Here is an 11,060-nt window from a genome sequence, read left to right as displayed (position 1 = left end):
TACATTTATATATATATGCAGTGGTGTATAGTAACGAAGTAAAAGTACTTTGTTACTTTACTTAAGTCGTTTTTTTGGGTATCTGTACTTTATTTTACTACTTATATTTCTGTTTACTTTTACTTCACTACATTTTGCAATGAAAACTTGTACTTTTAGTCCGATACATTTCCCCTGAAACAGTATCGTTACTCGTTACTACGGGAAAAAATAATCATGAGACAAACATCGGGGACTGTTGTGGAACACACCGCAGCGCACCTGAACGCAGCCCATCGGGGACTGTTGTGGAACACACCGCAGCGCACCTGAACGCAGCACGAACACCAGGTTGGGGATCAGTGGTCCTTGCCGCGTGTTTTCTCTTCCCAGTGATGCCCAGGATGCTAGCGAGCGAGCGGCTACAGATACGACTCATTTCATGTGGAGCAGCAATGGAAGCTCCTCGAGCAACCACGGAGACCAAGATCAACATCCGTGGCCATATTAGGGCGAACTCTTTTCTTTTGTCGGAGTGAAAGTTTCTTCCTACCGGATGAAGTGCCTCTTATGCCGACCGAAAGCTACGGAGATATTGGCCTTCAACAACTCACTATCCAACCTCAGGAAACACATTGAGGTAAATTAAGATTAATCCCATGAGCCGCAACGTTAATGTTTAGTTAACATAATTATCATAAACCTGTTAAGATATCTAGCAGTGTTGTCCTCAGGATTGGAGTAAGTTATATCTTTGGCAGGAGGGGGGGAGGCAGGTGTCTGATTGTCCTACACATGTTGTACGTTAGGCTAACGTTCGCTAGCTATCGTCAATTAAATGAGACAATTAGCGTGAGTGCAGCAGACAGATCTCTAGCGAGTTAATGAGCTGAAGAAGTGTTGACAGTTTGTTGATTTGAGTCGTCTTGGCTATGATATAATGCTAATCATTACAGCATTATTATTAGTATTATTAATAATAATAATCATTTGTTTTATATATAGCGCTTCTCAAGGCACCCGAAGTCTCTTTACAGTCTAGAGTCCAGTAGTCACACACACAGTCATCCGGTGGTGGTAAACTACAATCAGGAGCCACAGCTGCCCTGGGGCAGACTGACGGAAGCGTGGCAGCCAATCAGCGCCCCGGCCCCTCCCCCAATCAGCGCCCGGCCCCCACCACCAACACTCACATCCATACGAGCCGGGTGAGGCTCGGGGCATGTCTTTATGATGGTGGGAAACCGGAGGACGGGTAAACCGCGAGGGCACGAGGAGAACATCAGGAGAACCACGAGGAGAACACGAGGAGAACAAGGACAGAGGAGAACAAGAGGAGAACAGAGAGAACAACACGAGAACACGAGAACAACAGGAGAACAAGAGGAGAACAAGAGGAGAACAAGAGGAGAACACGAGGAGAACAAGAGGGAGAACAAGAGGAACAACGAGAACCACAGGAGAACAGAGGAGAACAAGAGGAGAACAAGAGGAGAACACGGGAGTGGGGGAGAACAAGAGGAGAACACGAGGAGAACACAGGAGAACAAGAGAGAACAAGAGGAGAACAAGAGGAGAACAGGGGAGAACAAGAGGAGAACAAGGAGAACCACGAGGAGAACACGAGGAGAACAGGGGAGAACAAGAGGAGAAACACGAGAACACGAGGAGAACAAGAGGAGAACACGAGAACAACACGAGAACACGAGGAGAACACGAGGAGAACACGAGGAGAACAACACGAGAACACGAGGAGAACAAGAGGAGAACACGAGGAGAACACGAGGAGAACAAGAGGAGAACACGAGGAGAACACGAGGACATGCAAACTCCACACAGAAAGGACCTGGAACGACCGGGATTTGAACCCAGGGCCTTCTTGCTGTCAACTCTGGATGCACGGACAGTGCATGAAACTAAATGTATAAACCTCAAATTAAAACAAACTATTTTGTACAAAACTTTTGGTTGGGGTCATGACATGTTAGGAAGTGTTATTCATTCTATCATTTATATTTTCACCCTAACTTTATTTCAGGAATGGACTACATCAAGCAGCACATGGAAGAACCCACCCTGCAGCTAGGTGATGCCACCAGGTCCAGTTCATCTGATGAAGAGGACTTCTTCTTCGTCATCTCAAGTGCATGACAGCAACAAACAGCTGGATGGAGACGTGGATCACGTTGACTTGCTGAAATGCTTCCCAACTGTGTGCTGTGTGGCTGGAAAACGCTCTACCTGCACCATTGTGGCTAGAAACACTCTACCTGCACCATCAGGGCCTGTGAAGCTAGACACACTACCTGCATCATCAGGGCCTGTGAAGCTAGACACACTCTACCTGCACCAGGGCCTGTGAAGCTAGACACACTCTACCTGCATCAGGGCCTGTGAAGCTAGACACACTCTACCTGCACCAGGGCCTGTGAAGCTAGACACACTCTACCTGCACCATCAGGGCCTGTGAAGCTAGACACACTCTACCTGCATCAGGGCCTGTGAACACACACTCTACCTGCACCAGGGCCTGTGAAGCTAGACACACTCTACCTGCATCAGGGCCTGTGAAGCTAGACACACTACCTGCATCAGGGCCTGTGAAGCTAGACACACTCTACCTGCACCATCAGGGCCTGTGAAGCTAGACACACTCTACCTGCACCATCAGGGCCTGTGAAGCTAGACACACTCTACCTGCACCAGGGCCTGTGAAGCTAGACACACTCTACCTGCACCATCAGGGCCTGAAGCTAGACACACTCTACCTGCATCAGGCCTGATGAGCACTCTACCTGCACCATCAGGGCCTGTGAAGCTAGACACACTCTACCTGCATCAGGGCCTGTGAAGCTAGACACACTCTACCTGCATCAGGGCCTGTGAAGCTGACACACTCTACCTGCACCATCAGGGCCTGTGAAGCTAGACACACTCTACCTGCACCATCAGGGCCTGTGAAGCTAGACACTCTACCTGCACCATCAGGGCCTGTGAAGCTAGACACACTCTACCTGCATCAGGGCCTGTGAAGCTAGACACACTCTACCTGCACAGGCCTGTGAAGCTAGACACACTCTACCTGCACCATCAGGGCCTGTGAGCTAGACACACTCTACCTGCACCAGGGGCCTGTGAAGCTAGACACACTCTACCTGCATCAGGGCCTGTGAAGCCAGACACACTCTACCTGCATCAGGGCCTGTGAAGCTAGACACACTCTACCTGCATCAGGGCCTGTGAAGCTAGACACACTCTACCTGCACCAGGGCCTGTGAAGCTAGACACACTCTACCTGCACCAGGGCCTGTGAAGCTAGACACACTCTACCTGCACCATCAGGGCCTGTGAAGCTAGACACACTCTACCTGCACCATCAGGGCCTGTGAAGCTAGACACACTCTACCTGCACCATCAGGGCCTGTGAAGCTAGACACACTCTACCTGCACCAGGGCCTGTGAAGCTAGACACACTACCTGCACCAGGCTGAAGCTAGACACCTCTACCTGCACCATCAGGCCTGTGAAGCTAGACACACTCTACCTGCATCAGGGCCTGTGAAGCTAGACACACTCTACCTGCATCAGGCCTGTGAAGCTAGACACTCTACCTGCACCATCAGGGCCTGTGAAGCTAGACACACTCTACCTGCACCAGGGCCTGTGAAGCTAGACACACTCTACCTGCACCATCAGGGGCCTGTGTAGCTAGACACACCCTGCCCGCACCATCAGGGCCTGTGAAGCTAGACACACTCTACCTGCACCATCAGGGCCTGTGAAGCTAGACACACTCTACCTGCACCAGGGGCCTGTGAAGCCAGACACACTCTACCTGCCATCAGGGCCTGTGAAGCTAGACACACTCTACCTGCACCAGGGCCTGTGAAGCTAGACACCTCTACCTGCACCATCAGGGCCTGTGAAGCTGACACACTCTACCTGCATCAGGGCCTGTGAAGCTAGACACACTCTACCTGCACCATCAGGGCCTGTGAAGCTAGACACACTCTACCTGCATCAGGGCCTGTGTAGCTAGACACACTCTACCTGCACCAGGCCTGTGATGCTAGACACTCTACCTGCACCAGCTGAAGCTAGACACACTCTACCTGCACCATCAGGGCCTGTGAAGCTAGACACACTCTACCTGCACCATCAGGGCCTGTGAAGCTAGACACACTCTACCTGCATCAGGGCCTGTGAAGCTAGACACCTCTACCTGCACCATCAGGGCCTGTGAAATGAGACACACTCTACCTGCACCATCAGGGCCTGTGAAGCTAGACACACTCTACCTGCACCATCAGGCCTGTGAAGCTAGACACACTCTACCTGCACCATCAGGGGCCTGTGAAGCTATACACACTCTACCTGCACCAGGGCCTGTGAGCTGAACACACTCTACCTGCACCAGGGCCTGTGAAGCTAGACACACTCTACCTGCACCATCAGGGCCTGTGAAGCCTGGACACACTCTACCTGCACCATCAGGGCCTGTGAAGCTAGACACACTCTACCTGCACCACCAGGGCCTGTGAAGCTAGACACACTCTACCTGCACCAGGGCCTGTGAAGCCTGACACACTCTACCTGCATCATCAGGGCCTGTGAAGCTAGACACACTCTACCTGCACAGGGGCCTGTGAAGCTAGACACACTCTACCTGCACCATCAGGGCCTGTGAGCTGAACACACTCTACCTGCACCATCAGGTCCTGTGAGGCTAGACACACTCTACCTGCACCATCAGGGCCCTGTGAAGCTAGACACCTCTACCTGCATCATCAGGGCCTGTTTGGTTAAACCCTTGGGGTTAAGCCCGAAATTTACCTTCACCACCAGGGCCGTAACAACCTCACCTTTTTCACCTTAGGGGTGTAAGCAGCAACCAAAAAAAAACCATAGGGGTGGGGCAATTTTTAAATGCCCTCACCCGTGGCCCAAAAAACTTACCGCCCAGGGGGCTGGGGGAAAAGACAACTTTTCCTCATCCCGGGGGTGTGGGTTTAAAAATCATGGGGTAAGTTAAAAGGCCAGTTCTGCGCCCCCGTTTTTTTTTTTTGGCTTAAACTGTTTTTTTGGGGGACCCCGGGTTTTACCGGGAGCTCTGAAAAAAAAGGGGGGGGAAAAACCGCTTTATTTTAACAACCTGGGGGAACGGGCGTAAGGTGTTCCCCCCCAGCCTGGCGCCGGGGGGAACTTTACCTTATGCAAACCCTTTTTACCCCATATTTTTCCTTTAAAATTCCCTCCTGGCCAAATTTTTAATCCGCTGCCGGGGGGGCAAGCCCCCCCCTCGCCCGGCGGAAAAGGTGTGGACGGAAACCTTCCCCCACTCCCCTTTAGGGTTAGGGGGGGGAATTTAAAAAAAAGGGGGGGAAACCTTTTTCCCAAAGGCTTAAAATAACGGGGAATTTAAATGCCCACCGGAAAACATTCAAAACCCTTCTACCCCCACGGGCCTTCACCCCCTCCCAGCTGCCCGGGAAACTCGACCACCCCCCAAAAGGGTTACGGGTTCCCACCAGGCCGAAAATAAAGGCCCCGCCCCAAACCCCTTTAGGGAAATTAAAAATGGACCAGGAGGCTTTTGGAACTGTACCAAAAAATGGGGGCCCTTTAGGCCGTCCCAGCCCGGATGGGAAAATTCCCACCACTTTTTGGGCACTGATTCCCTCCCCTCCCGGGGAGTTTTAAACCGCAAACCCCGGGTTAAAGGGGGGTTTAAGGGAAATGGGCCAGGAAAGGCCAGGATTCGGGTGGGGGGACCCGTACACGGGGGTCCTTCAGGTTTAAAAACCGGTGAGAAAAATGTAAACCCCCCTGTTCTTGAGGGAAAAAGAACACCCGCTCCTAGCAAACAAAACCCCGGTTCCGCGGGAGGGGTCAGGAAAATAAACTCAAAAAACCCCCCATTTAATGGGGGAAGGCCCTTCGGCAAAAAAGGTTTCAATGAGTTCTAAAAGCCGCTTTGAAAACTGGAACAGTCCTAGCAAACCCCCTTTTAAAAGGGCCCCAGAAACACCCCCCCTCCCCCGGGCCCAAAACACCCCCAAAAAACCCCTGGAGCACCCCCCAAAAACTCCGGGGAAAAAAAAATCATCCTGGGGAAACCCCAAAAGGCCCTTTTTAAAACCCCAAACCCACGGGGCCCACCTCCCCCCCTCCCACCCTGGAAACACCTCCACCTCCGGACGACCCTTTTCCCCCTCCTGAGAAGACGTCCAGGCCCGTTTAAAAAAGGCCCCCCCACCCCATCCCTCCCCCCAAAACCCAAGCACGGGCCAATGCTCCGGGTTTCCGCCTTAAAACCCCCTGGGCATGAAGTTTCCGCCGCTTGGTCCCCTGTCCCCCAAAACCTCAAGGGCCAAAAACACCCCCCCACCCCCTGGCCAAGTTCCGCCACCCCGACCCAACCCCCCGGTCTTGACCCAAAAGGTTCCCCCAAAAAATGGCCCTTCACCATCCTCCAGCATCTGGACTCCACAGGAACCCTCGCCCAGGATCTGTTTGTGGACTTCAGCTCTGCTTTCAATACAATCATCCGTCCTGCTGCAGGACAAAGCTCTCCCAGCTGCACGTGCCCGACTCCTGCGGGTGGATCACAGTTTCCTGACCGACGGGAAGCAGCACGGGCTGGGAAACACGTCTCAGGCTCCCGGACACAGAGTTCCCCAAGGGCTGTGTTCTTTCCTCTGCTGTTCTCCTGTTTCCTTGGCTGCCTCAGTCACCAGTCGTCAAGCTCCCTAAAGTTCATGGGATGACACCACCTCATTAGGCTCATCTCTGGTGGGGGCCGAGGGACAGCCTACAGGTGGAACCCAGCTACCTGGTGACCTGGTGCAGCCAGACATTCTAGACTCCAGCAGCTCTGAAGACAGTGGAGATGGTTGTGGTTCAGGAGGAATGCAGCCCCACCTGCCCCTCTCATCCTGTGTGACTCCCCGTCGACGCTTGTGGGAGTCCTCAACTCCTGGGCTCCATCATCCTTCCCAGAACCCTCAGAGTGGGAGCCTGAACATCGGCTCCATCACCAAGAAGGCCCAGCAGAGGATGTTCTTCCTGAGGCAGCTGAGGAAATTCAACCTGCCAGGGAAGATGATGGTACAATTCTACACGCCATCGTTGAGTCCATCATCTGCTCCTCCATCACCGCCTGGGCACCCTGCAGCCACAGCCAAAGACAAGTGCAGGCTGCAGAGCATCATCCGCTCGGCCGAGAGGGTTATCGGCTGCAAATCTGCCTTCCTCTCAGGTCCTGTCTCACTTCCAGGTCACTGAAGCGGGCCAGAAGATTATCGCTTGACCCCTCCCACCCTGGACACTCCCTACCTGAGTCCACTCCCTCGGGGAGGAGGCTGCGTGTCACTGCGACAAAGACTACCCGCCACACCGCAAAAGTTTTTTTTTCCCGTCAGGCAGTCGGGCTCATCAATGGAACCCGGGTTGACTGACTGTCACCCTCAGGACTACCACCTCTTCTTCCACCTTCCTCTCTCCCCCTCCTTCTTCTTCCGCTCCTTCCTCCTTCCTCTTCCTCCCACCTCCTCCTCCCTCCTCTTCTTCTTCCCTCCCTCCACACACCGTCACTTTGCTGTGCACTTTTAACTTGAGGCCTCCTCCACACACATGCTTTACTTTGCATTGTATGCACTTTAGCAACACACGCCACGCGTGTAATACATACACTTTTAACTAAAACACACCACTTGTAGCACACACCCTAACACTTTCACATTATCTGTTGTCTTTCTGTCGTGTTGCTGATTGTTGTTTGTTTTGTCATGTCCAAATGTTGCACCTTCCACCAAAAAAATTCCTCGTTGTGTGTAAACATTCCTGGCAATAAAACTGTTTCTGATTCAGTTCTGATTCTGATTCTGCACTGATTCTGATTCTGATTCTGCACCAGGCCTGCAGGGGCTTGGGAACACTTACCTGGGCACCATCAGGCCTGAAGTTGACACACTCACTCAGACCAGGGCTCCAAGCCAGACATACCTACCTGCACCCATCAGGCCTGTGAAGCTAGACACACTCACCTGCACCATCAGGGCCTGTGAAGCTAGACACACTCTACCTCAGCACCCAGGGTCTGTGAAGCCAGACACACTGACACACCTACCTGCACCATCAGGGCTCGTGAAGCTGCAGACACACTCTACCTGCATCAGGGCCTCGTGAAGCCAGACACACACTCTACCTGCACCAGGGCTACCTGCATCAGGGCCTGTGAAGCCAGACACACTCCCTCTGCACCATCAGGGCCTCAGAAGCTAGACACACTCACCTGCACTCAGGGCCTGTGAAGCTAGACACTCACTCTACACTGCATCAGGGTCTAGGCCCGTGGAAGCTAGACACACTCCTACCTGCCATCAGGACCTGTGAAGCTGTATACACTCTACCTGCATCAGGGGGTCTGTGAAGCCTGAGACACACTCTACCTGCATCAGGGCCTGTGAAGGTAGACACACTTACCCCTGCATCATCAGGGCCTGTGAAGCCAGGGACACACTCTACCTGCATCATCAGGGCCTGTGAAGCAGACACACTCCTACCTGCATCAGGGCCTGTATGAAGCTAGACACACTCTACCTGCATCAGGGTCTGTGAAGCTAGACACACCTACCTGCATCAGGGCCCGTGAAGCTTGTGACACACTCTACCTGCACTAACCAGGGCCTGTGAAGCTAGGACACACTCTACTCTGCATCAGGGCCTGCAAGGCTAGACACACTTTACCTGCTGTCAGGGCCTGTGGCTAGACACACTCTACACCAGGGCCTGTGAGAGAAGCCAGAGCACACTCTACCTGCATCAGGGCCTGTGAAGCTAGACACACTCTACCTGCACCATCAGGGCCTGTGAAGCTAGACACACTCCTACCTGCACTCAGGGCCTGTGACACCACCATCAGACACCTCTACCTGCACCAGGGCCTGTGAAGCTAGACACACTCTGGGGTCTGGAAGCTGAACACCTCTGCCTGCACCATCAGGGCCTGTGAAGCTAGACACACTCTACCTGCACCACCAGGAGCCTGTGAAGCTAGGCTTACACTCCTACCATCGGGTCTGCGTGACACACTCTACCTGCACCATCAGGGCCTGTGGAAGCTAGACACACTCTACCTGCACAGGGCCTGTGAAGTTGCTAGACACACTCTACCTGCATCACAGGGCCTGTGACTAGACACACTCTCCCTGCACCATCAGGGCCTGTGAAGCTAGACACACTCTACCTGCACCATCAGGGTCTGTGAAGCTAGACACACTCTACCTGCACCAGGGCCTGTGAGCTAGACACCTCTACTGCATCAGGGCCTATAACAAATGAACACCTCTACCTGCATCAGGGCCTGTGGGGAAGCTGGGCACACTCTACACACCATCAGAATTCTGTGAAGCTAGAGCACGCTCTACCTGCACCATCAGGTACCTGCATCATGGGGCTCAGAAATAGACACTGCTCTACCTGCACCATCAGGGCCTGTGAAGCCTAGACACACTCTGCACCATCAGGGGTCTGTGAAGCTGAGACACACCTCTACCTGCAGGGCCCGTGAAGCTTGTGACACTCTGCACTGTACTCAGGGCCTGTGAAGCTAGACACACCTCTACCTGCACCATCAGGCCTGTGGAAGCTAGACACTCTTTACCTGCACCATCAGGGTATGTGAAGCTAGAGCACTCTGGCTCCGACTGCAGGCCTGTGGAAGCTAGACACACTCTACCTGCATCAGGGCCTGTGAAGCCAGACACACTCTGCACTCGCACCATCAGGTACTGTGAAGCTAGACACACTCTACCTGCATCAGGGCCTGCAGTTGTGACACACTCTACCTGCATCAGGGCCTGTGAAGCTAGACACACTCTACCTGCACCAGGGCCTGTGAAGCTAGACACACTCTACCTGCACCATCAGGGTATGTGAAGCTAGACACACTCTACCATCAGAGCTGAGCTGGAACCCTCTGCATCAGAGGGCCTGGAGAAGCAGACACACTCTACCTGCAGGGCCTGTGAAGCTAGACACACTCTAATTATCAGGCAGCTAGCTCTCTACCTGCACCATCAGGGCCTGTGGCCGTCTTCAGCCCCAGAAGAGCGAGACTGACATCTGGCCATTTTGAAAATCAACTTCTTTTGAAGATGAACAAGAATTTGTTCAGTTTCAAGTGATGATTTTGGTTGTTACTTTTGGTGCTGCTTTTTTTCTGTGTTAATCGTGTTTTTATATTTTAGTAATTTCATAGTTCATATATTGCTAAGTTCATCCTAGCTCATACTCCTTGTTCATGGCGGCCTAAACAAATAAACTTCATAATTCTCAAAATTCTGACCCTTTGTTTTTTTTATTAACAGCATTTACTTTTACTTGCAATACTTAAGTACATTTAATATCAGAAAATTACTTTTGATACTTAAGTACAACAAATATCAGATACTTTAATACTTTTACTCAAGTTGAATTCTCATAGTTGGCTTTTACTTTTACTTGAGTAATTTTCCAGTCAAGTATCTTTACTTTTACTCAAGTATGACTTTTGGGTACTTTATACACCACTGTATATATGTATATATACATATATATATAAATGTATATATAAATAAATGTATATATATATTTATATATATATATAAATGTATATATACTATTCAATTCAATTCAGTTTATTTGTATAGCCCAATTTCACAAATTACCAATTTGTCTCGGAGTGCTTTACAATCTGTACACATAGACATCCCTGCCCCAAAACCTCACATCGGACCAGGAAAAACTCCCAAATAACCCTTCAGGGGAAAAAGGATAAACCTGCAGGAGAGCAACAGAGGAGGATCCTCCAGGATGGACAGAACAATAGATGTCATGACCAGAAGGACAGATTTAGAGTTTAAATACATTCAATGAATGTGACAGAGTGTATGAATAGTTCAGGTAGGCATATTCCACGATGGAGACTTCCACGATCCATCAGGCAGATGGCGGGGAGGAGGAGTGGGCGGAGTCTCAACAGTGGGCGAGTCTCAACAGGACAGTGGCGAAGTCAGGAGCAGGAATTCCACGCCCCAGAC

The sequence above is a fragment of the Pseudoliparis swirei genome, unplaced genomic scaffold, assembly GCF_029220125.1.
Source record: "Pseudoliparis swirei isolate HS2019 ecotype Mariana Trench unplaced genomic scaffold, NWPU_hadal_v1 hadal_38, whole genome shotgun sequence".
Classification (NCBI taxonomy): Eukaryota; Metazoa; Chordata; class Actinopteri; order Perciformes; family Liparidae; genus Pseudoliparis; species Pseudoliparis swirei.
Note: the sequence above shows the minus strand (reverse complement) of the source record.